Below are 23,623 nucleotides of genomic sequence, written 5' to 3' on the forward strand. Positions count from 1 at the left end.
TTAGTCTAGATAGAACAGCACTTCTTAGGCTGGTCCTGGGGACCCAAAGGGGTGCACATTGTTGTTTTTGCCTCCACAACATATTCAAATGATCAACTTATCATCAAGTGTTAATGATTTGAATCAGGTGTGTAGTGGTAATACAAAAACAGTATATATCTCCCTCCACTGTCCCTGTCCCACACTGGGCTCGAACCAGTGATCCTCTATTCGCAAACACACATGAACATCCTCCTTGAAAACCTATCGATAGTTTGAGCCACCCAAAAGGTACCAATTGGATGGCACCATCCGCGACACTTCAAGCTAGATGTGGAGTGAGGTTACGGCACATTCTTAACTCTATTACACGTTTGTACGTGATCATGTATTAGTGTGATTCCTCTCGTGACCCACTTGCCCTCGGCACTACTCATTCATTTCGCCTCTCTCTCTTAGACCATGGTACTTTACATGTACTCCTCGCAGTCTTGCCTTCTTCGTTCTTCAGTGAGATGAGGTGGTGGTATTGGGTGGGTTGCCCTCTGCCTCATTCATCTGAGGCAGGCCTCTCCAGAGGAACTAATGGAGGGGAGAGGGGTAAATGGGAAGGAGAGAAAATTGACATGGTCTTACTCAGTAAGGCATACCAGTATAAATACAGGTATTCTGATTGGAAATGGGCTGCTTGTCAAGGCAAATAAGACATTACTAAACCTTCTAAAAAACACATTGAGGAGCCATTGAGGAGCTGAGGGGAGGATGCTCACGTGTACATTTAGAGCAGTGGTTCAAACATTCAAACATTCAACCTCCAGCTGCGTACCCCCTCTAGCACCAGGGTCAACCCACTCTCAAATGTTGTTTTTTTGCCATCATTGTAAGCCTGCCACAAAAACACACTACATTTATATACGATACATTTATATACGCTATAGGATACATTTATTAAACATAAGAGTGAGTGTGAGTTTGTCACAACCCGGCTCGTGGGAAGTGACAAAGAGCTCTTATAGGACCAGGGCACAAATAATAATATAATACTAATCAATAATTTTGCTCTTTTTTTAGCCATTTTACATATAAAACTTTATTTGTTCATCAACAATTGTGAATAACTCACGACAGGTTAATGAGAAGGGTGTGCTTGAAAGGATGCACATTACTCCGCATTGTTGGGTTGTATAAGCCCCTCAGTCTTAAATAATTTTCCCCACACAGTCTGTGCCTGTATTTAGTTTTCATGCTAGTGAGGGCCAAGAATCCACTCTCACAAAGGTACTGGTTGCAAAGGGCATCAGTGTCTTAACAGCGTGATGTGCCAAAGCAGGATACTCTGAGTGCAGCCCTATCCAGAATTCTGGCAGTGACTTCTGATTAAATAACATTTTCACAGAACCACTTGTTCAGATATCGGTAAGTGGACTGGAGGCAGGGCATGAAAGGGATTGTCACACCCTGACCATAGTTTACTTTGTATATTTCTATGTTTTGGTTGGTCAGGGTGTGAGCTGAGTGGGCATTCTATGTTTCATTGTCTAGTTTGTCTATTTCTATGTCTGGCCTGATATGGTTCTCAATCAGAGGCAGGTGTTAGTCATTGTCTCTGATTGGGAACCATATTTAGGTAGCCTGGGTTTCACTGTGTGTTTGTGGGTGATTGTTCCTGTCTCTGTGTTCTCACCAGATAGGGCTGTTTCGGTTTTCGTTACGTTCTTTGTTTTGTAGTGTTTGTATCGATTCGTGTTTTACGTTTGTTTATTAAACATGGATCGCAATCTACACGCCGCATTTTGGTCCGACTCTCCTTCACACCTAGAAAACAGTGACAGGGATAACGAATCCAGTTGTTTGTCATCCATTTCGGGAAAGTACCTGAGTAATTGCGCACCCAGCTCACTCAGGTGCTTCGCTATATCACATTTAACATTGTCTGTAAGCTTGAGTTCATTTGCACACAAAAATCATACAATGTTGGAAAGACCCTTTGTGATGTCCTTGTTAATGCAGATTGAGAGAGCTCCAACTTCTTAATCATAGCTTAAATTTTGTCCTGCACATTGAATATAGTTGCAGAGAGTCCCTGTAATCCTAGATTCAGATCATTCAGGTGAGGAAAAAATGTCACCCAAATAGGCCAGTCGTGTGAGAAACTCGTCATCATGCAAGCGGTCAGACAAGTGAATATTATGGTCAGTAAAGAGAACTTTACTTTGCCCCTTGATAACCAGCGCACTTCTGTATGTTGTAAAAGCGTTACATGGTTGCTGCCGATATCATTGCATAATGCAGAAAATATACGAGAATTCAGGGGCCTTGCTTTAACAAAGTTAAACATTTTCACTGTAGAATTCACTGGCTTGTATGCGAAGCAGTAATTGTTTCAAAACATCTCCTGCCATGTTACTGACACGTCGTGAAACAGTGTTTGATGAAGGCATTGTCTGTATAGTTTTTTGGGCTTTTTCCCCAGCCATATCCACACCAGCAGGAATAAGTAATGCCTCCACAATAGTATGGTGCTGACCTGTCCTAGCCACTCGGTAGCTCACCATATAAGACGCTTATAGCCCCTTCTTATTAATGGTATCTGTTGCTATTATACATTTCTTACTACTCGAAAGTAGTCTTAATTCTCGCTCATAAAACTCCCATGGCTTATTTGTCAAATTGACATGTCTCGTTTCTAAATGTCTGCGCAAGCATGAAGGCTTCATCGAGCAGTGAGATACAGTTGAAGTCGGACGTTTACATGTTGGAGTCATTAAAACTCATTTTTCAACCACTCTACAAATGTCTTGTTAACAAACTATAGTTTTGGCAAGTCGGTTAGGGCATCTACTTTGTGCATGACACAAGTAATTTTTCAAACAATTGTTTACTTATAATCCACTGTATCACAATTCCAGTGGGTCAGAACTTTACATAAATTATGTTGACAGTGCCTTTAAACAGCTTGGAAAATTCCAGAAAATTATGTCATGGCTTTAGAAGCTTCTGATTGGTTACTTTACATCATTTGAGTCAATTGGAGGTGTACCTGTGGATGTATTTCAAGGCCTACCTTCAAACTCAGTGACTCCTTGCTCGACATCATGAAAAATCACAGGAAATCAGCCAAGACCACAGAACAAAAATTGTAGACCTCCACAAGTCTGGTTCATCCTTGGGAGCAATTTCCAAACACCTGAAGGTACCACGATCATCTGTACAAACAATAGTGTGCAAGTATAAACACCATGGGACCACGCAGCCGTCATTCCACTCAGGAAGGAGATGCGTTGTCTCCTAGAGTCGAACGTACTTTGGTGTGAAAAGTGCAAATCAATCCCAGAACAACAGCAAAGGACCATGTGAAGATGGAGCATCTATATCCACAGTAAAATAAGTCCATTATCGACATAACCTGAAAGGCCGCTCAGCAAGGAAGAAACCACTGCTCCAAAACCACCATAAAAAAGCCAGACTGCGGTTTGCAACTGCACATGGGGACAAAGAGCGTACTTTTTGGAGAAATGTCCTCTGGTCTGATGAAATTAAAATAGAACTGTTTGGCCATAATGACCATCATTATGTTTGGAGGAAAAAGGGTGAGGCTTGCAAGCCAAAGAACACCATCCCAACCGTGATGCACAGGGGGTGGCAGCATCATGTTGTGGGGGTGCTTTGCTGCCGGAGGGACTGGTGCACTTCACAAAATAGATGGCATCATGAGGTAGAAAAATGATGTGGATATATTGAAGCAACATCTCAAGACATCAGTCAGGAAGTTAAAGCTTGGTCGCAAATGGGTCTTCCAACTGGACAATGACCCCAAGCATACTTCCAAAGTTGTGGCAAAATGGCTTAAGGACAACAAATTCAAGGTATTGGAGTGGCCATCACAAAGCCCTGACCTCAATCCTACAGAACTGAAAAAGCGTGTGCGAGCAAGGATGCCTACAAACCTGACTCAGTTACACCAGCTCTGTCAGGAGGAATGGGCCAAAATTCACCCAGCTTATTGTGGGAAGCTTGTGGAAGGCTATCCGAAACATTTGACCCAAGTTAAACAATTTAAAGGCAATGCTACCAAATATGTATAATTGAGTATACAGTATGTAAACTTCTGACCCACTGGGAATGTGATGAAAGAAATAAAAGCTGAAATAAATCATTCTGTCTACTATTATTCTGACATTTCACATTCTTAAAATAAAGTGGTGATCCTAACTGACCTGAGACAGGGAATTTTTACTAGGATTAAATGTCAGGAATTGTGAAAAACTGAGTTTAAATATATTTGGCTAAGGTGTATGTAAACTTCTGACTTCAACTGTAGTACTTTTGCACATATAACACACTGTGGCTGAGGAAAGGCACTACTCCCAATATATGTGAACCCCAAATTAATGTAGTTCTAATCAAATTTGCGTAGAATTATGTAGAATTACTAATGCTAGCATTGGATGTGCTCGTGGAAGCAGAACAACTTGTGTCATCAACAGGTGCAGGTATGTGGATCTATGGACGGTAGGCCTTACTTTTTTTAACCATTCATCAATTTTCAAGCAAACGGAATGAGCAGCAGCTACGTTTGGCTGCATACGGACCTTTAGTGCAATTCCCGTGAGAGAGTAACGGTTAATGTGATTGGATGTTGATTATTTGATAAGGCTACCTGTGTTTAACATCGTGTTGTTATTTTGCTGAACACTCGATGGTTTAATTACATTTTTTGGCATTGAAACGAGACTACTCAGGTGAGAAAAAACATCACCCGAATGTATAGCCCCGTTGGAAAATCTAAATGGACTGTTTGAAAATGTGAATCACATTTTTATTTGACGTACCCCTGACGTCATTGCGCATGCCCCAGTTTGGGAATAGCAGATGTAGAGGATACCACAGGTGGAGTTGACTCAGTACGTATTCTAGTTTAACATCTTACTGGCATCCAAGCCATTAGACTAACAGAGATACAAATCAAATCCAATGTTATTTGTCACATGTGCCGAATACAGCCTTACAGCGAAATGCTTACTTACAAGCCCTTAACCAACAATGCAGTTCAAAGAAAAATACGTGTTAAGTAAAAAATAAGAAATAAAAGTAACACATATTTAAATAGCAGCAGTAAAATAACAATAGCGAGGCCTATATACAGGGGGTACCGGTACAGAGTCAATGTACGAGGGCACCGGTTAGTTGAGGTAATTGAGGTAACATGTACAGTGGAGCAAAAAAGCATTTAGTCAGACACCAATTGTGCAAGTTCTCCCACTTAAAAAGATGAGAGAGGCCTGTAATTTTCATCATAGGTACACTTCAACTATGACAGACAAAATGAGAAAAAAAATCCAGAAAATCACATTGTAGGATTTTTTATGAATTTATTTGCAAATTATGGTGGAAAATAAGTATTTGGTCACCTACAAACAAGCAAGATTTCTGGTTACAGACCTGTAACTTCTTATTTAAGAGGCTCCTCTGTCCTCCACTCGTTACCTGTATTAATGGCACCTGTTTGAACTTGTTATCAGTATAAAAGACACCTGTCCACAACCTCAAACAGTCACACTCCAAACTCCACTATGGCCAAGACCAAAGAGCTGTCAAAGGACACCAGAAACAAAATTGTAGACCTGCACCGAGCTGGGAAGACTGAATCTGCAATAGGTAAGCAGCTTAGTTTGAAGAAATCAACTGTGGGAGCAATTATTAGGAAATGGAAGACATACAAGAACACTGATAAACTCCCTCGATCTGGGGCTCCACGCAAGATCTCACCCCGTGGGGTCAAAATGATCACAAGAACGGTAAGGAAAAATCCCAGAACCACACGGGGGGACCTAGTGAATGACCTGCAGAGAGCTGGGACCAAAGTAACAAAGCCTACCATCAGTAACACACTACGCCGCCAGGGGATTTCTTATAAGCTTCGGTTGCCGCTTTCAAGGAACTCTACCCTTCTTATAAGCTTCGGTTGCCGCTTTCAAGGAACTCTACCCTTTAGCTCAGTGCAGATGTTGCCTGTAATCCATAGGTTCTGGTTGGGGTATGCATGTACAGTCACTGTGGGGACGATGTCTTCGATGCACTTATTGATGAAGCCGAGTTTTGAAATGAGTGGAATTCAAGTATGATAGCTCAGGAGATGTAGAAAACACCGTCTCCGGATTACATCTTCAAACTAAGGGCAACCACGGCATCCAACAGGAGACGCATCCATCAATGAATGATGTATACGGGTAAAATAGTCTAGCTTGCTACATTTTCAGATATTACACATTTCTAATTTTGACAGAAAGTGGCTTCATTTCAAGTTAAAGTGTACTGTTAGCTAGCTAGCTAATCTTAGATGGCTGACTTGCTAGCTAACGTTATGTGTATGATCTTATTATTTGTATCTCAGAGCCCTTTGCTTGGCTAGCTATAGCCTAATGTTAGCTTGCTAACATTGAACCTGATTGGTTAGCTACATGCAGATTCATGCAGGGTAGTCACGTCATGAGTTGGGATTATGGTTCATTGTTTACCATCTACTCCAACTTCAGAGCACTCTCATCTGAGTTTGCCAGAGCGCAGAATAATGAATGAATTTACAAACAGTCAACACCCGTTGAATATGGCCGGTGTCAGTAAACGTCAGCAAAAAAAGCTTAATTAAATTGTTGCCCGCAGCACATTTACAACGCTCTGGATAACATGATAACAGCCTAACCAGCTCTACTAGGGCGAGGAAAATGTTCTCTCATTTGTGTCTGGAAGTAGCTAGCAAGTTGGCCAATGTTAGCCAATTAGCCTGGGTGCTTGACTGCTTTTGTGAGGTCAGAACATTTGGATCAACCCTACTCATCGGCCAGTGTCCAGTGTGCGCTCTGTACGCTCCGAGAGCGAAACGCCCTGAATTTACGAACAGACAATCTGACAGCACAGTTGCAGTCACCAACGCTTTGGATACCATAACAGTCTACTCTGCTAGGGTGAGTAATGCACAATGAGCTGTTCTCTCATTTGTGTCTGGAAGTAGCTAGCAAGTTAGCTTGGGTGCTTGACTGCTATTGTTAGTACAGAACGCTCGGATCAACCCTTAAAGAGATGGGTGGGGCTAAAGCTTAAGAGTGTGTGAATGATGCTGAATGGGTGTAGACAAAGAGGGCTCTCTACTAGTAGTAGTAAACGTTCAAAGGCCATTTTACAAGTTTATCAACTTTAAAAGCAGAATTACTTTCCCATTGTTCCTCAACTGTAGTGTATGATAAATCATTTTGTAGCTCTCTTTGTAGCTCTCTACTTTTATCCAATGTAAAAAACACACTTTCAAATTTTGCTAAGTAAGACCGATTTAAGCCGGTCGGTCACATTTTAACATTACAAAAAACATTTACACGCAAAAAGAATGTTGATTAATAAAATATTTGTCTACCTCAAATGAAGGGGATGATGACACAATCGTTGCGAGATGGAGGATATCTGATTTCAATGGTGCTAAACTCGTGGCTCAGTCACTTCATTCAGGATAAATTAAGCTAGCCATGAGTTAGCCTGCCACAGAGTAGGTTAGTTCTGAAGGATTTGTTGCCATAGAAATTTACCTGACTAAAAGGTAAGCCACTTTTATGGTACCGGTTGACCAAAGTTATCTTGCTAACTCTTCAAACCTGATTTCGTAGTATAGAGGTCAGGACGAAGCCCTCTCTGTTGCCATCTCCTCTTTCCCACCGCTACAGCACTGTGCTCCTAGTTCACCCCTCACAAGCAGATAGCTGTGTCTGTGAATGCATCCATCCACACACACACGCACACACGTTATGTTATGGTAGTCCATCGTATGCAATGATGACTTCCACCTTTGAGTTAGCGGTGACTTCTTTGGTGACTGTTGAGTCCAATCCGAGATTCACAAATGTTATTGCAGGTGGGGCATGTGCAATAGGTGTTAGCGTGGGGCAGGCATGGTTGTATGTCTCCTGAGCTGTTTTTGCTGTTTCTTTGTGCTCCTCTCCTCCTCCCACCGATGTACACCGCCCTGGCAGAGCTACCGCCAGGTGGAACGGTCGACAGCAGCGTCCTCCAGGTCTGTGGGTTTGATGTTGCACTTCTACAGCAACGTTTTCTTATGGTCCTTGTAGCGCTTTGTCACGACTCTCTCTCCTGGGTGAGGATCAAAAGGACCCATCAGCTAGGCCAATGGCTGACAGATAGCCAAACTCTCTCTCTCCTGGGGGGGTTGGCCCGGTTTTATGACTCATCAACCGGATCGTAAATACCTGGCAGAAACTCTCGTTTGGCTCTGCAGTATTGAGAATGGAATGTCTGACTGTTACAGAGAGACTTGCTAAAAACTTTAACATGAAAAGATTGGACATTGAAATATTAGTTTTGAAATCCAAACGTTTGGAATGGTTGGTGGGGATCCAAACAATAAACTGTCAAAAAGTTTATTATTTTGTGATATCATTAAGGATGGTATAACTAAATAACATTGTAACTTTAAGAGCTTCACGATGTATAGATCAGATAATCATGTATTTATTATTATTACTTTTGTGAAGATAAAATATGATTTTAGCCTTCTAAATGAGATGTTTTTCATGTACATTTTTGCCAAGTCAGTAACCATGTCAACATGATGCCCCCTATTTACCCAAGCATAAAAAGACTTGTGACAAAGTTTACATTAGACCAAAACATGCTGGGTTGCTGCCGGTGTGTAAAGTGGTCCTAGCTGTACACTGAATAATCAACCATTTAGACCAGTCTAGGTGCAGCGCGAGTTGAATAGGTTACCAATGGTTAAATCTCTACATACCAGACTGCGTGGAGCGGTGGCTACACAGCTTGAAATGGTTATAACTACAAGACCAGAAAATGGTTAAACCCTCTGAAACTCTTGAGTGAAGAAGATAAAGACTACACCGGAACATTCACAGCTGTTTAAGTACTGGTAGTCTAGGAAACTCAACCGAAGACGAGAGGGGAAAAATACATCCCTTTCACCACTATAGGTACCTCTGAAGGAACCATTCTAACATCTGGTGTATCTAGTCTAACTAACACTCTGAGACAAACTACAAAGGACATTGTGACCTATTAAAATTAAATGTAGGAGGTAACTATTTGATGAATAGCAGTCATCACATTAATGGTAGTCACGTCATGACACCTTCATCTGCCCCCCTGCAGACCACCGGCCAAGGTGTAGATGGCCATGCAGGATCTTCCGCAGCAAGCGGTCCTGATACATTCTAATGACATGCCCAAGCCAGCGCCATTGGTGTTGGGTGACCATGGCCTCCATACTCTTGCAGTTGGTCTTAGCAAGTGTTTCTGTATGGGGGACACGGTCGTACCAGGTGATTCCCAGGATGCGCTGCAGGCATCTTATCTGTAATCGCTTGTGCCGCTTGTTGTGGCGACTGTAAGTGACCCAGGCTTCACAGCTGTATAGTGATGCAGACTTTGGTGTGGAGGTGGAGATCACTGTTTGCAAGACAATGCGTCCTTTTCCCGAAGGCAGCTGATGCTTGCTTGAGCCAGTTATTAATTTTGAGGTCGATGCTGCAGTCTTCCGAGAGGATGCTGCCAAGGTATTTGAATAACGGGACTATTGCCAGTGATTTGTGGTAAATGGTGAAGACAAGCATGGAGGGTGGAAGTCTGGATCTCCATTGGCAGACCACCTCTGTCTTGGTGGTGTTGATAGACAGTCCCATCCTGCTAAGGTCTTCCGGAGTGTGGGCCACAAGAGCACAGTCAACCGCACACTGCAGCTCAAGAACCCGCTCCCTCAAAACCTTGGTGGTTGCTTGGAACCTCCTGATGTTGAATAGGTTTCCATCCAGCCTGAAGTCCACCACAACCCCACTGCTGTCCTCAAACTCTGTATGGAGAAGCTGTGTGACACATAGGAGGGAGATGTTAAAGAGTACATGTGCCAGCACACACCCCTGCCTCACACCGATGCTTACTCCAAACGGCACTGACTCCTGCCCTCGTATGGCCACCCGTGCCATCATCCCATCATGGAACTGGCAAAGGATGTTGACAGACAAATTTGAGTATAATGCCCCATAGTAGTTCCCTGCTCACAGTGTTGAAGGCCTTGGAGAGGTTGACAAAGGCCATAAAAAGGTCCTGATGTTGTTCACGGCACTTCTCCTGTTCTTTCTGAAGCTGCGTTGTGACTCTGGCAGCAGTTCCTCTGTGATGTTGTTAGCCAGCCTGTGTAGCATCACCTTGGCTAGGACCTTGCCGGCAACAGCCAGACGGGATGTCCCCCGGCTGTTTCCGCAGATGGACTTGTTACCCTTGCTCTTATAGATGGTGACAATGTTTGCATCCTGCCACTGTTTGGGGACGATCTCTCGGTGGAGCAATCTGGCGCAGGATTAATCTCTCTTCTTAAGTAGCTCTGCCGGGATGCTGTCAGTGCCACGAGTCTTGTTGTTCTTGAGGGAATGGATAGCTGATAACACCTCTTGGAAGGTTGTCAAATGGTTGAGGTCTTGAATGGGTGGACGGTCATGCAGTGGTCTGTAGGAGAGCGCTGATTGAGTAGTGCTTCAAAGTGGTCAGCCCAGCAGGATCTGGTTTTTGTCCTTCAAGAGAGTCAGACCATCAGCTGTTTTCAGGGGGGTGATGGAGCGACTTCTAGGGCCAAAGATAATTTTAGCTAAGTTGTAGAAATTGAGCATGTTGTCTTTGTCTGCATAGATTTCTTTGTGTGATGCACACCATTGCTGGCGGAGAGTAACAGATATGGGGCTGTTGAGAGTAGCCCTGTGTGCTTTATGCATATAGTCCAGTGAGGTTGTGATGGTGTCTGAGTTCTCATCGAACCAGTCCTGATGTTTCCTACCTCTGTAGCCAATGGAGTGGGCCACTGCCTGATAAATCACTGAGCTGATAGATTCCCACTTCCGGTCAATGGGATCCTCTGCGCTCAGAATAGCCTCAATCTCCCTTAGCCTTTTAGCGAGAGAGCGATGGAACTCGTCCCTTACTGCAGCTTTCTCAAGCCGGGCACAGTGTTCTGCAGGCGTTAGGGGGGACTAGTTTGGCCAGTATCATACGGTGATCTGTCCAGCATTCTGCACCCCTCGTGACACATGTCAGCAGGACGGAATTAGTGTCAATGGTGAATCTATTACGTTTTATATTTGTTGTTCTGCTGGAACAAGGTGTTAGTGACGATGAGATCATGCTCGGCATATAGAGTTAGCAGTCTCATGTCATTCTCATTGACCTGGCCTACACCATGCCTACCCAGCACTCCGCTCTATATCCTTATGTACACACACACACAGACACACACACACACACACACACACACACACACACACACAGAGATACATAACACTATCTACAAACAATTACCAAACCAGTCAATAATAATAATATAATAATAATAATTAGGAAATGATGATTCATCATAATGAGATGGTATATGAGTACTGAATGACTCCAAATATTTAGCATCACTGAAATAAGGTTGTACTGTAGCATGAGGTCATGAAGATAGATAGAGACATGCTCACCTCTATTGTGGCTTGCTGTAACTCTTTCTTCCCTTTCTTGCTTTTCTTTTCTGGTGCCCACTCCTGAAAGACGGGTTTCATTAGACTCCATTGAACAACAAGGCAGACCAGTCCAGTATATTACCCTCCAACAGTCTCTAATAATTGTCTCATTGTTGGACCATACACTACTGTTATACAGTGGCAAGAAAAATTATGTCAACCCTTTGGATATACCTGGATTTCGAAATAAATTGGTCATAGAATTTTATCTGATCTTCATCTAGGTCACAACAATAGACAAACACAGTCTGCTTAAACTAATAACACACAAATAATTATACGTGTTCATGTCTTTATTGAACACACCATGTAAACATTAACAGTGCAGGGTGGGAAAAGTATGTGAACCCTTGGATTTAATGACTGGTTGACCCTCCTTTGGCAACAATAACCTCAACTAAACATGTTCTGTAGTTGCGGATCAGACCTGCACAACGGTCAGGAGGAATTTTGGAACATTCCTCTTTACAAAACTGTTTCAGTTTAGCAATATTCTTGGGATGTCTGCTCTCGAGGTCATCCCATAGCATTTCAATCGGGTTGAGGTCAGGACTCTGACTGGGCCACTCCAGAAGGCATATTTTCTTCTGTTGAAGCCATTCTGTTGTTGATTTACTTCTGTGTTTTGGGTCGTTGTCCTGTTGCATCACCAAACTTCTGTTGAGCTTCAATTGGCGGACAGATAGCCTAACATTCTCCAGCAAAATGTCTTAATAAACTTGGGAATTCATTTTTCCGTCGATGATAGCAAGCTGTCCAGGCCCCTCCACTATACTTTACAGTTGGGATGAGGTTTTGATGTTGGTGTGCTGTGCCTTTTTTTCTCCACACAGAGTGTCGTGTGTTCCTTCCAAACAACTCAACTGTAGTTTAATCTGTCCACAGAATATTTTGCCAATAGCGGTGTGGAATATCCAGATGCACTCTTGCAAACTTCAGACATGCAGTTCTTTTGAGGACAGCAGTGGCTTCTTCCGTGGTGTCCCCCCATGAACACCATTCTTGTTTAGTGTTTTATGTATCGTAGCTCGTCATCAGAGATGTTAGCACGTTCCAGAGATTTTTGTAAGTCTTTAGCTGACACTCCTAGTCATTAGTCATTAGCCTAGGGGTTAGTCATTAGCCTAGGGTTTCACATACTTTTTCCAACCTACACGGTGAATGTTTAAATTATGTATTCAATATGGACAAGAAAAATACAATAATTTGTGTGTTATTAGTTTAAGCACACTATGTTTGTCTATTGTTGTGACTGAAGATCAGATCAAATTTGATGACCAATTTATGCAGAAATCCAGGTAAATCCAAAGGGTTCACATACTTTTTCTTGCCACTGTACACTGAGTGTACCAAATATCCATGACATAGAATGACGATGTGAATCCAGGTGAAAGCTATGATCCCTTATTGATGTCACCCGTTAAATCCACTCCAATCAGTGTAGATGAAGAGGATGAGACAGGATTGGTGTTCCCCTTGCGGGATGGTTGATCTAACATTAACATTTCCATAAACTTTAATATTTTTCCTTTCAAATTGTACAAAGAATATGCATATCCTTGCTTCAGGTCCTGAGCTACAGGCAGTTAGATTTGGGTATGTCATTTTAGGTGAAATGTTAAAAAAAAGGGTCCTATCCAAAGAAGGATTTTTAAGCCTATTTCATTTCAACTTTATTTAACCAGGTAGGACAGTTGAGAACAAGTTCTCATTTACAACTGCGACATGGCCAAGATAAAGCAAAGCAGTGCTACAAAAACAACAACACAGAGTTACACATAAACAAACGTACAGTCAATAACACAAAAGAAAAATAGAAGAATCTATGTGCAGTGTGTGCCAATGTAGAAGAGTGACAGATGATGATGTGCAAGTAGAGATACTGGGGTGCAAAAGAGCAAGAGGGTAAGTAGTAATATGGGGATGGGGTAGTTGGGTGTGCTATTTACAGATTGGCTGTGTACAGGTAAAGTGATAGGTAATCTGCTCTGACAACTGATGCTTAACCTTAGAGAGGGAGATATAAGATTTCAGCTTTAGAGATTTTTCAATTCGTTCCAGTTATTGGCAGCAGAGAACTGGAAGGAAAGGCGGCCAAAGGAAGTGTTGGCTTTGGGAATGACCAGTGCAATATACCTGCTGGAGCGTGTGCGTGTGGTGGGTGTTGCTATGGTGACCAGTGAGCTGAGATAAGGTGGGGCTTTACCTAGCAAAGACTTATAGATGACCTGGAGTCAGTGGGTTTGGCAATGGATATGTAGTGAGGGCCAGCCAACGAGAGCATACAGGTCGCAGTGGTGGGTAGTATATGGGGCGTTGGTGACAAAACGGATGGCACTGTGATAGACTGCATCCAGTTTGCTGGGTAGAGTGTTGAGGGCTATTTTGTAAATGACATTGCCGAAGTCAAGGATCGGTAGGATAGTTAGTTTTACGAGGGTATGTTTGGCGGCATGAGTGAAGGAGGCTTTGTTTGCGAAATAGGAAGCCGATTCTAGATTTAATTTTGGATTGGAGATGCTTAATGTGAGTCTGGAAAGAGAGTTTACAGTCTAACCAGATACCTAGGTATTTGTAGTTGTCCACATATTCTAGGTCAGAACCGTCCAGAGTAGTGATGCTAGCCGGGCGGGAGGGTGCGGGCAGCAATCGGTTGAAGAGCATGCATTTAGTTTTACTAGCATTTAAAAGCAGTTGGAGGCCACGGAAGGAGTGTTGTATGGCGTTGAAGCTTGTTTGGAGGTTTGTTAGCACAGTGTCCAAAGAAGGGCCAGATGTATACAGAAGGGTGTCGTCTGCATAGAGGTGGATCAGAGAATCACCAGCAGCAAGAGCGACATCATTGATATATACATAGAAAATTGTCGGCCCGAGAATTGAACCCTGTGGCACCCCCATAGAGACTGCCAGAGGTCCGGACAACAGGCCCTCCGATTTGACACACAGAATTATATCTGAGAAGTAGTTGGTGAACCAGGCAAGGCATTCATTTGAGAAGCCAAGGCCATTGAGTCTGCTGATAAGAATGCAGTGATTGACAAAGTCGAAAGCCTTGGCCAGGTCGATGAAGACAGCTGCACAATACTGTCTTTTATTGAATGTGTATGTGTGCCATTTAGAGGGTGAATGGGCAAGATAAAATATTTAAATGCCTTTGTTTGGGGTATGGTAGTAGGTACCAGGCGCACCGGTTTGAGTGTGTCAAGAACTCCAACTCTGCTGGCTTTTTCACGATCAACAGTTTCCCATGTGTATCAAGAATGGTCCACCACCCAAAGGACATCCAGCCAACTTGACACAACTGTGGGAAGCATTTGTGTCAGCATGGGCCAGCATCCCTGGGGATTGCTTTTGACACCTTGTAGTCCATGCCCAAAGAATTGAGGTTGTTCTGAGGGCAAAAGGGAGTGCAACAGAAGGGCAAAAGAAGGTGTTCCTAATGTTTTCTACACTGAGTGTATTTACTGAACTTTTACTGTAAATGTATAGCCTATTGTGGTTTTTATATTAATTTTGTCTCTGTAGACCCCAATAGAATTCTAGAATGCTGCTGTAGATTACTTAGAATTTTCAAGATAAAACTAATTTTCTCACACATTTCAAACAAACAGACATAGCTCAAAAACAAAGAACAAATGCCAATTTCAAGTTAACTTAACTTTAAAAAGCACAACCTCTTCTTTAATACGATACCACATTCATGTCAATAGGAATAACACAAATGTTGTCTTCCAGTGTGTAAATACACTCACTATCAAAAAGCAACTAACACATCAAAAAAACCCTAGAGTAGTTAAATTGTAGTACATTTGAATAAATTACTCACTCATTATACTTCTAAATAATATTTACATATAAATAAATACATTTATACAATGTGACCAGAGGACAATATCCAGACAGTATTTCAAAACCCACACAAAGTAGGTTATTTGATTGACAACGATTCTTACTTCTGTAACAACGTAAAAATGCAGACAACTATTTAGGTAACCTCTCTCTATTAGATTTAGCACAGGCCAGGCCTTAAACACAATGTACAAATAGTAGCCTACACTGACAATAATTCAGTGATCGCATCAAGTATTAGATAGAGGCAGATAAAGAGAGAAGATACAAAATACAACAACTGTTCAGAGACAATAAAATGTTTGTAGGACAAATTTATATTTCACACGGTCACTTTAGAGTTTGCATTTAGTCTACAACATGTCATGGAACTTCTGGAAGCACAGCCCCATCCTGCAAAGTGCCACAGAACACGTAGAGCACCCAAAGGAGGTTTCTACACATCTCCCACTCTTTGCCCTGCGTCCACTCCGGATGCAACACCACACAAATGTGTGGCCATATCAGAGTGAATGCACAAGCTGAATTTTGAATGCCTTCAGGGACCAGCGCCTGCGGTTTCTGGGAAGGGGCCTTTGCAGGGTCCCCCACACAATGTACGCATTGATGAATGTTGAGCATCCCCCAAAACACATACCATTTTCTGCCTGAACGTCCAACATTGTAATAGCTCCTCAATTGGGCAAGATGGTCAACCACTCCAATTTTCTTATTGTAATCTATTACAAGCTCTGGAACAGATAAATTCCTACCACTTACAAAAACAACTCCAAAGGGCGAATGGTGGGACTTGGGGCAGACATACTCGGGTGTGCTCTTCCTCCGCCTCCTCCTCTCCCTCCTCCACTCCCTCTGCCTCCTCCTCTCCCTTTGCTTATTACTCTCCCTTCTCCTCCTCTCCCTGTTACTCTCCTCTCCACCTCCAGTCATCCCTCCTTCACTCTCCTCTTCTTCTCTCCCTCCACTCTCCCCTCACTCCACTCCTCCCTCCTTGCTCCAAATCTCTCTCATCTAATCACCATAACTCATCTTCCTCCCTTCCTTTTTCTGCTGAGCCCTGACTCTCAACATCACTTCCCTCACTTTCACTGACCAAGAGGAACAGAGCAGATAGAGCAGAGGAGCAACAAATAGGATACAACTGCGGTCAGGAACATAATCTCCCTCTCACACTCTTTCTCTTCCTTCCTCTCTTTTTCTCAACCATACACATTCTCTTCCTAATAATAAATAGTGCGATACAGTAACACACCTTCCATTCCACACACTCTCTCTCCAACCCACTCTTGCTTTATTGCCTGACAGACTAACTACAGAGTTCACTAATGTTAAATTATTAAATTAAATTATGGGAATTCATTTGATATAAACAAATGTGACTCACCACCTGGATTTGGTCATTGTAGCTAAATTTGATTTAAAAAAAATATTATTATTAGTAAAAAGTACAAAATGGTATATCATACACTGCATTTTTGAGGAACAATGGGAAAATAATTCTGCTGTGAAAGTTGATAAACTTTTGAGAAAAGGGCCTTGGAGTGTTTTGTACATTAAAGTATCTAGTTTGAGAAAGACACCTCACAAGTCCTCAACTTGCAGCTTCATTAAATAGTACCTGCAAAACAACAGTCTCAAAGTCAACAATGAAGAGGCGACTCCGGGATGCTGGCCTTCTAGGCACAGTTCCTCTGTCCAGTGTCTGTGTTATTTTGCCCATGTAAATCTTTTCTTATATTGGCCAGTCTGAGATATGGCTTTTTCAGAGGAACTCTGCCAAGAAGGCCAGCATCCCGGAGTCGCCTCTTCATTGTTGACGTTGAAACTGGTGTTTTGCCGGAACTATTTAATGAAGCTGACAGTTGAGGACTTGTGACGCGTCTGTTTCTCAAACTAGACACTAATTTACCTGTCTTCTTGCTCAGTTGTGCACCAGGGCCTCCCACTCATTGTTCTATTCTGGTTAGAACCGGTTTGCGCTGTTCTGTGAATGGATTAGTACACAGTGTTGTACCAGATCATCAGTTGCTTAGCAATTTCTCGCATGGAATAGCCTTCATTTCTCAGAACAAGAATAGACTGACGAGTTTCAGAAGAAAGGGCTTTGTTTCTGGCCATTTTGAGCCTGTAATCGAACCCACAAATGCTGATGCTCTAGATACTCAACTAGTCTAAAGAAGGCCAGTTTTATTGCTTCTTTAATCAGGACAACAGTTTTCAGCTGTGCAAACAAAATTGCAAAAGGGTTTTATAATGATCGATTAGCCTTTTAAAATAATACACTTGGATTAGCTAACACAATGTGCCATTGGAACACAGGAGTGATGGGTGCTGATAATGGGCCTCTGTACGCCTATGTAGATATTCCATAAAACATCTCCCGTCTCCAGCTACAATAGTCATTTACAAGGCCTCCCGGGTGGCGCAGTGATTAAGGGCGCTATACTGCAGCGCCAGCTGTGCCATCAGAGTCCCTGGGTTCGCGCCCAGGCTCTGTCGTAACCGGCCGCGACCGGGAGGTCCGTGGGGCAACGCACAATTGGCCTAGCGTCGTCCGGGTTAGGGAGGGCTTGGTCGGTAGGGATGTCCTTGTCTCATCGCGCACCAGCGACTCCTGTGGCGGGCCGGGCACAGTGCACGCTAGCCAAGGTTGCCAGGTGCACGGTGTAGCCTCCGACACATTGGTGCGGCTGGCTTCCGGGTTGGATGCGCGCTGTGTTAAGAAGCAGTGCGGCTGGTTGGGTTGTGTATCGGAGGACACATGACTTTCAACCTTCGTCTCTCCCGAGCCCGTACGGGAGGGAGTTGTAGCGATGAGACAAGATAGTAGCTACTACAACAATACCATGAAAAATGGGTAAAAAAAAAAAAAAAAAAAAAATTGTCATTTACAACATTAACCATGTACACTGTATTTCTGATCAATTTTATGTTATTTTAATGGACAGAAAATGCATTTTCTTTCAAAAACAAGGACATTTCTAAGTGACCCCAAATGTTTAATAGTAGTGTATATACACACATCTTTTTTGGTGTATATCTATCTACCTATCCATCTACAGTTGAAGTCAGAAGTTTACATACACCTTAAAATACATTTAAACTCAGTTTTCCACAATTCCTGACATTTAATCCTAGTAAAAATTCCCTGTCTTAGATCACCACTTTATTTTAAGAATGTGAAATGTCAGAATAATAGTAGAGAGAATGATTTATTTCAGCTTTTATTTCTTTCATCACATTCCCAGTGGGTCAGAAGTGTACATACACTCAGTTAGTATTTGGTAGCATTGCCTTTAAATTGTTTAACTTGGGTCAAACGTTTTGGGTAGCCTTCCACAAGCTTCCCACAATAATTTTGGCCCATTCCTCCTGACAGAGCTGGTGTAACTGAGTCAGGTTTGTAGGCATCCTTGCTCGCACACACTTTTTCAGTTCTGCCCACAAATTCTCTATAGGATTGAGGTCAGGGCTTTTTGATGGCCACTCCAATACCTTGAATTTGTTGTCCTTAAGCCATTTTTCCACAACTTTGGAAGTATGCTTGGAGTCATTGTCCATTTGGAAGACCCATTTGCGACCAAGCTTTAACTTCCTGACTGATGTCTTGAGATGTTGCTTCAATATATCCACATAAATTTCATTCCTCATGATGCCATCTGTTTTGTGAAGTGCACCAGTCCCTCCTGCATCAAAGCACCCCCACAACATGATGCTGCCACCCCCGTGCTTCACGGTGGGATGGTGTTCTTTGGCTTGCAAGCCTCACCCTTTTTCCTCCAAACATAACGATGGACATTATGGCCAAACAGTTCTATTATTGTTTCTTCAGACCAGAGGACATTTCTCCAAAAAGTACGATCTTTGTCCCTATGTGCAGTTGCAAACCGTATTCTGGCTTTTTTATGACAGTTTTGGAGCAGTGGCTTCTTCCTTGCTAAGCGGCCTTTCAGGTTATGTCGATATAGGACTTGTTTTACTGTGGATATAGATACTTTTGTACCTGTTTCCTCCAGCATCTTCACAAGGTCCTTTGCTGTTGTTCTGGGATTGATTTGCACTTTTTGCACGAAAGTACGTTCATCTCTGAACTGGCAGAACACAGGATCCGCTTCGGGAAAGTCATATTCCTGGTCGTACTGATGGTGAGTTGACGTTGCTCTTATGTTCAGTAGTTCTTCCCAACTGTATGTAATGAAACCTAAGATTACCTGGGGTACCAATGTAAGAAATAACACGTAAAAAAACAAAATACTGCATAGTTTCCTAGGAAGTTAGAATATGTACATATCTTTATGTACATATTCTTTATCCCTTTACACTTGTGTGCTTAAGGTAGTAGTTTTGGAATCGTTGGTTATTACTGCATTGTCGGAACTAGATGCACAAGCACTTCGCTACACTCGCATTAACATCTGCTAACCATGTGTATGTGACAATTACATTTGATTTGATATATGAATGAGTGATGAGTGATGGGTTATTCCCGTTCGGGTGGCGCTCGCCGCTGTTCTTTGGCTTGCAAGCCTCACCCTTTTTCCTCCAAACATAACGATGGACATTATGGCCAAACAGTTCTATTATTGTTTCTTCAGACCAGAGGACATTTCTCCAAAAAGTACGATCTTTGTCCCTATGTGCAGTTGCAAACCGTATTCTGGCTTTTTTATGACAGTTTTGGAGCAGTGGCTTCTTCCTTGCTAAGCGGCCTTTCAGGTTATGTCGATATAGGACTTGTTTTACTGTGGATATAGATACTTTTGTACCTGTTTCCTCCAGCATCTTCACAAGGTCCTTTGCTGTTGTTCTGGGATTGATTTGCACTTTTTGCACGAAAGTACGTTCATCTCTGAACTGGCAGAACACAGGATCCGCTTCGGGAAAGTCATATTCCTGGTCGTACTGATGGTGAGTTGACGTTGCTCTTATGTTCAGTAGTTCTTCCCAACTGTATGTAATGAAACCTAAGATTACCTGGGGTACCAATGTAAGAAATAACACGTAAAAAAACTAAATACTGCATAGTTTCCTAGGAAGTTAGAATATGTACATATCTTTATGTACATATTCTTTATCCCTTTACACTTGTGTGCTTAAGGTAGTAGTTTTGGAATCGTTGGTTATTACTGCATTGTCGGAACTAGATGCACAAGCACTTCGCTACACTCGCATTAACATCTGCTAACCATGTGTATGTGACAATTACATTTGATTTGATATATGAATGAGTGATGAGTGATGGGTTATTCCCGTTCGGGTGGCGCTCGCCGGTCGTCGGCCTACTAGCTGCCACTGATTCTTTCCACCCCCTCCTTATGTGTTTATTGGTTACACCTGTTTTGAGTTTGTTGTAATTAGTTGGGCTTTATTAGTCAGCCGGCCCGCACGTTTCTTTGTGCGGGATTAATTATTGTAACCTTTGTGTTTGGTGTAGACGAACGTGTTGGTTTATGTTCGTGGAGTTTGCTGGACAGTTTTCGTCCCCCGTGTCTGGGGCATTTGTTTTGAGCACCCAGTGTTTCGTGGGGTGGCCGTTGTTCACCGTGTGTGCATTAAAAGAGCACTATATTGAACTCTCTGTTTCCTGCACCTGACTTCCCACTCACGACACCCAGAACGTTACAGTTATAAAAAAAATATCCTAAACTTTGAACATCCCACGGAGCACCATTAAATCTGCTATTAAAAAATTGAAAGAATATGGCACCACAACAAACCTGACAAGAGATGGCCGCCCACCAAAACTCACAGACCAGGCAAGGAGGGCACTAATCAGAGAGGCAACAAAGAGAAAAAAGATAACCCTGAATGAGCTGCAAAGCTCCACAGCGGAGATTTGAGTATCTATCCATAGGACCACTTTAAGCTGTACACTCCACAGAGCTGGGCTTTATGGAAAAGTGGCCAGAAAAAAGAAGGTACTCTGGTCAGAGACTAAAATTGAGCTTTTTGGCCATCAAGGAAAACGTATGTCTGATACAAACCCATCAACTCTCATCATCCCGAGAACACTATCCTTGCTGTGGGGATGTTTTTCATCTGCATGAACTGGGAAACTGAACAGAACTGAAGGAATGCTGGATGGCGCTAAATACAGGGAAATTATTGAGGGAAACCGGTTTCAGTCTTCCAGAGATTTGAATCTGGAACGGAGGTTCACCTTCCAGCAGGACAATGACCCTAAGCATACTGCTAAAGCAACGCTCGAGTGGTTGAAGGGGAAACATTTAAATGTCTTGGAATGGCCTAGTCAAAGCCAAGACCTCAATCCAATTGAGAATCTGTGGAATGACTTATATATTGCTGTACACCAGCAGAACCCATCCAACTTGAAGGAGCTGGAGCAGTTTTGCCTTGAAGAATGGGCAACAATCCCAGTGTCTAGATGTGCCAAGCTTATAGAGACATACCCCAAGAGACTTGCAGCTGTAATTGCTGCAAAAGGTGGCTCTACAAAGTATTGACTTTGGGGAGGTGAATGGTTATGCACGATCAAGTTTTCTGTTTTTTTGTCTTATTTCTTGTTTGTTTCCCCCCAGAAAATATTTTGCATCTTCAAAGTGGTAGACATGTTGTGTAAATTAAATTATACAAAGCCAGGTTGTAAGAAAACAAAACAGGAAAAATGCCAAGGGGGTGAATACTTTCGCAAGCCACTGTTTCCATTGATCATTGAAGAATATAACCCATAGATGCTTCATGAGCTTAGGTCAACTGTCATACCCAATCAGTACCCAAAATATGAGCTTGTTTTACACCTTTGTTGGTAAATCATGTAAATGTAAACAAACATTATAGTTTTAACCATGCTTTTAGGCTATCATCTTGATTTCATGCATGGTCAGTCCCTGTATCCATAGCTCTGTCCATGGGTTTGAGCGTGATTACATTTCTCCAGCCACATCCCTCAGCTATTTACAAAATCAGTTGCCACTTTGTTATTGTTAGAACTGCAGATTGCCCCTTTAATGAAGCCTAAATTAGCCTTATTATTAAGTGTTATGGTTTACATGGAGACTTTAGCCTGTCACCTTTAAAAAAACAATTTGCCCTTCCACCATATATATTTCAAAATATTGCTTTTCTGGATGGGATTGCTGGCTATATACCATTAGCTACATGGCAGGCAGAGCCCACAATGGATGGGATATTAACCTAAACCACATCAATGAATTATAAAATATCACACACACATACATTCTTGCAGGATGGGTCTATCCCAGGGTTTCCCAAACTCGTTTTGGTTTTGCCTTAGTACTACACAGTTAATTCAAATACTCAACTAATCATCAAGCTTTGATAATTTGAATCAGCTGTGTAGTGTTAGGGCAATAACCAAAAGGTGCACCGTTTGGGGTCCCGAGGACCGAGTTTGGGAAACGCTGGTCTGTCCCTTTTAAGTCACCGCCCACGTTATGCTCTCCCCCATAATATAATGAAACCATATCAACAGTGAGGAGGAACGGCTCACGCATCAGGTATATTATGCATCATTTCAAAAAATGTTAGAAAAAGGACTCATAACCAAACTGCGATAATTAAGTTGGCTACATTCGCCATCTTACTCGGTAGGTTTGGCTCCAAACCTGCATTGCTTGCGGGACAGGGCGTTCGGATTTGAGAATCTGCTGCCAGAGAAGATGATCGGGAGGACCTTATTCGTGAGGGTGTAGAAGGCGCATTGCGATGAAGAAGCAAATATGGGGGGATACGCTGAAAAGAAGACAAAACGAACCGTGTAGTTGTAATAATTCAGGAGAATGGTGTTGCTAGCGCGCACCTTTAGACACGGTGACGTTTTGCTACAAAAAGGCCGACCTGCCTCCGCAACCCGAAAATTTCACACCAAAGGTGCTGCCAACCGAAGGAGTGATGCCGACGCTGTACGTGACTCAAACCCAGGGTACTTCTACACCCCTGCGGTGGACTTGGGCCCCCTAAAGCGGTACCCCGCCCGTCCATAAATCCGAGACTGCACAAAACGGAAACGAATTAATTCATCGTGATATCAACACCATAACTGCGGATAAAGGCTGTGCTCACGTTTATTTTTGTGGGTCCGTTATCTCGTACCTCTGCGCAAAAGGTAAGTCATGGGTAGGCTACCCGATGCACCCGTGGTCAGAATGTTATATTTTATTATCGTTCATTGTCACCATTCAACAAAATGAATTTAAATATGTTTATAGTCAAACCACTACATTGGTATAAGCGTCATGTGTGCATGTCTT

General features: G+C 42.6%; 1 protein-coding gene and 1 long non-coding RNA gene across 4 annotated transcripts in view; one reads left to right on the top strand and one right to left on the bottom strand.

Annotated features, from left to right (window-relative positions):
* The window catches only part of LOC149984610 (uncharacterized), a 755,830-nt gene that overhangs the window by 168,046 nt on the left and 564,161 nt on the right, over positions 1-23,623 (bottom strand). The gene's annotated exons all lie outside the window — the stretch shown is intronic.
* LOC110519981 (E3 ubiquitin-protein ligase HECW2) overlaps positions 22,791-23,623 on the top strand; it is a 66,926-nt gene continuing 66,093 nt past the window's right edge. For all 3 annotated transcript variants that reach the window (XM_036974118.2, XM_036974119.2, XM_090229555.1), the window contains exon 1: positions 22,791-23,478. The gene's annotated coding sequence lies outside the window, so the exon portion shown is untranslated. The remainder of the gene's footprint in view (positions 23,479-23,623) is intronic.

The sequence above is a fragment of the Oncorhynchus mykiss genome, chromosome 3 (genome assembly GCF_057628025.1).
Source record: "Oncorhynchus mykiss isolate SJ-2025 chromosome 3, ASM5762802v1, whole genome shotgun sequence".
Classification (NCBI taxonomy): Eukaryota; Metazoa; Chordata; class Actinopteri; order Salmoniformes; family Salmonidae; genus Oncorhynchus; species Oncorhynchus mykiss.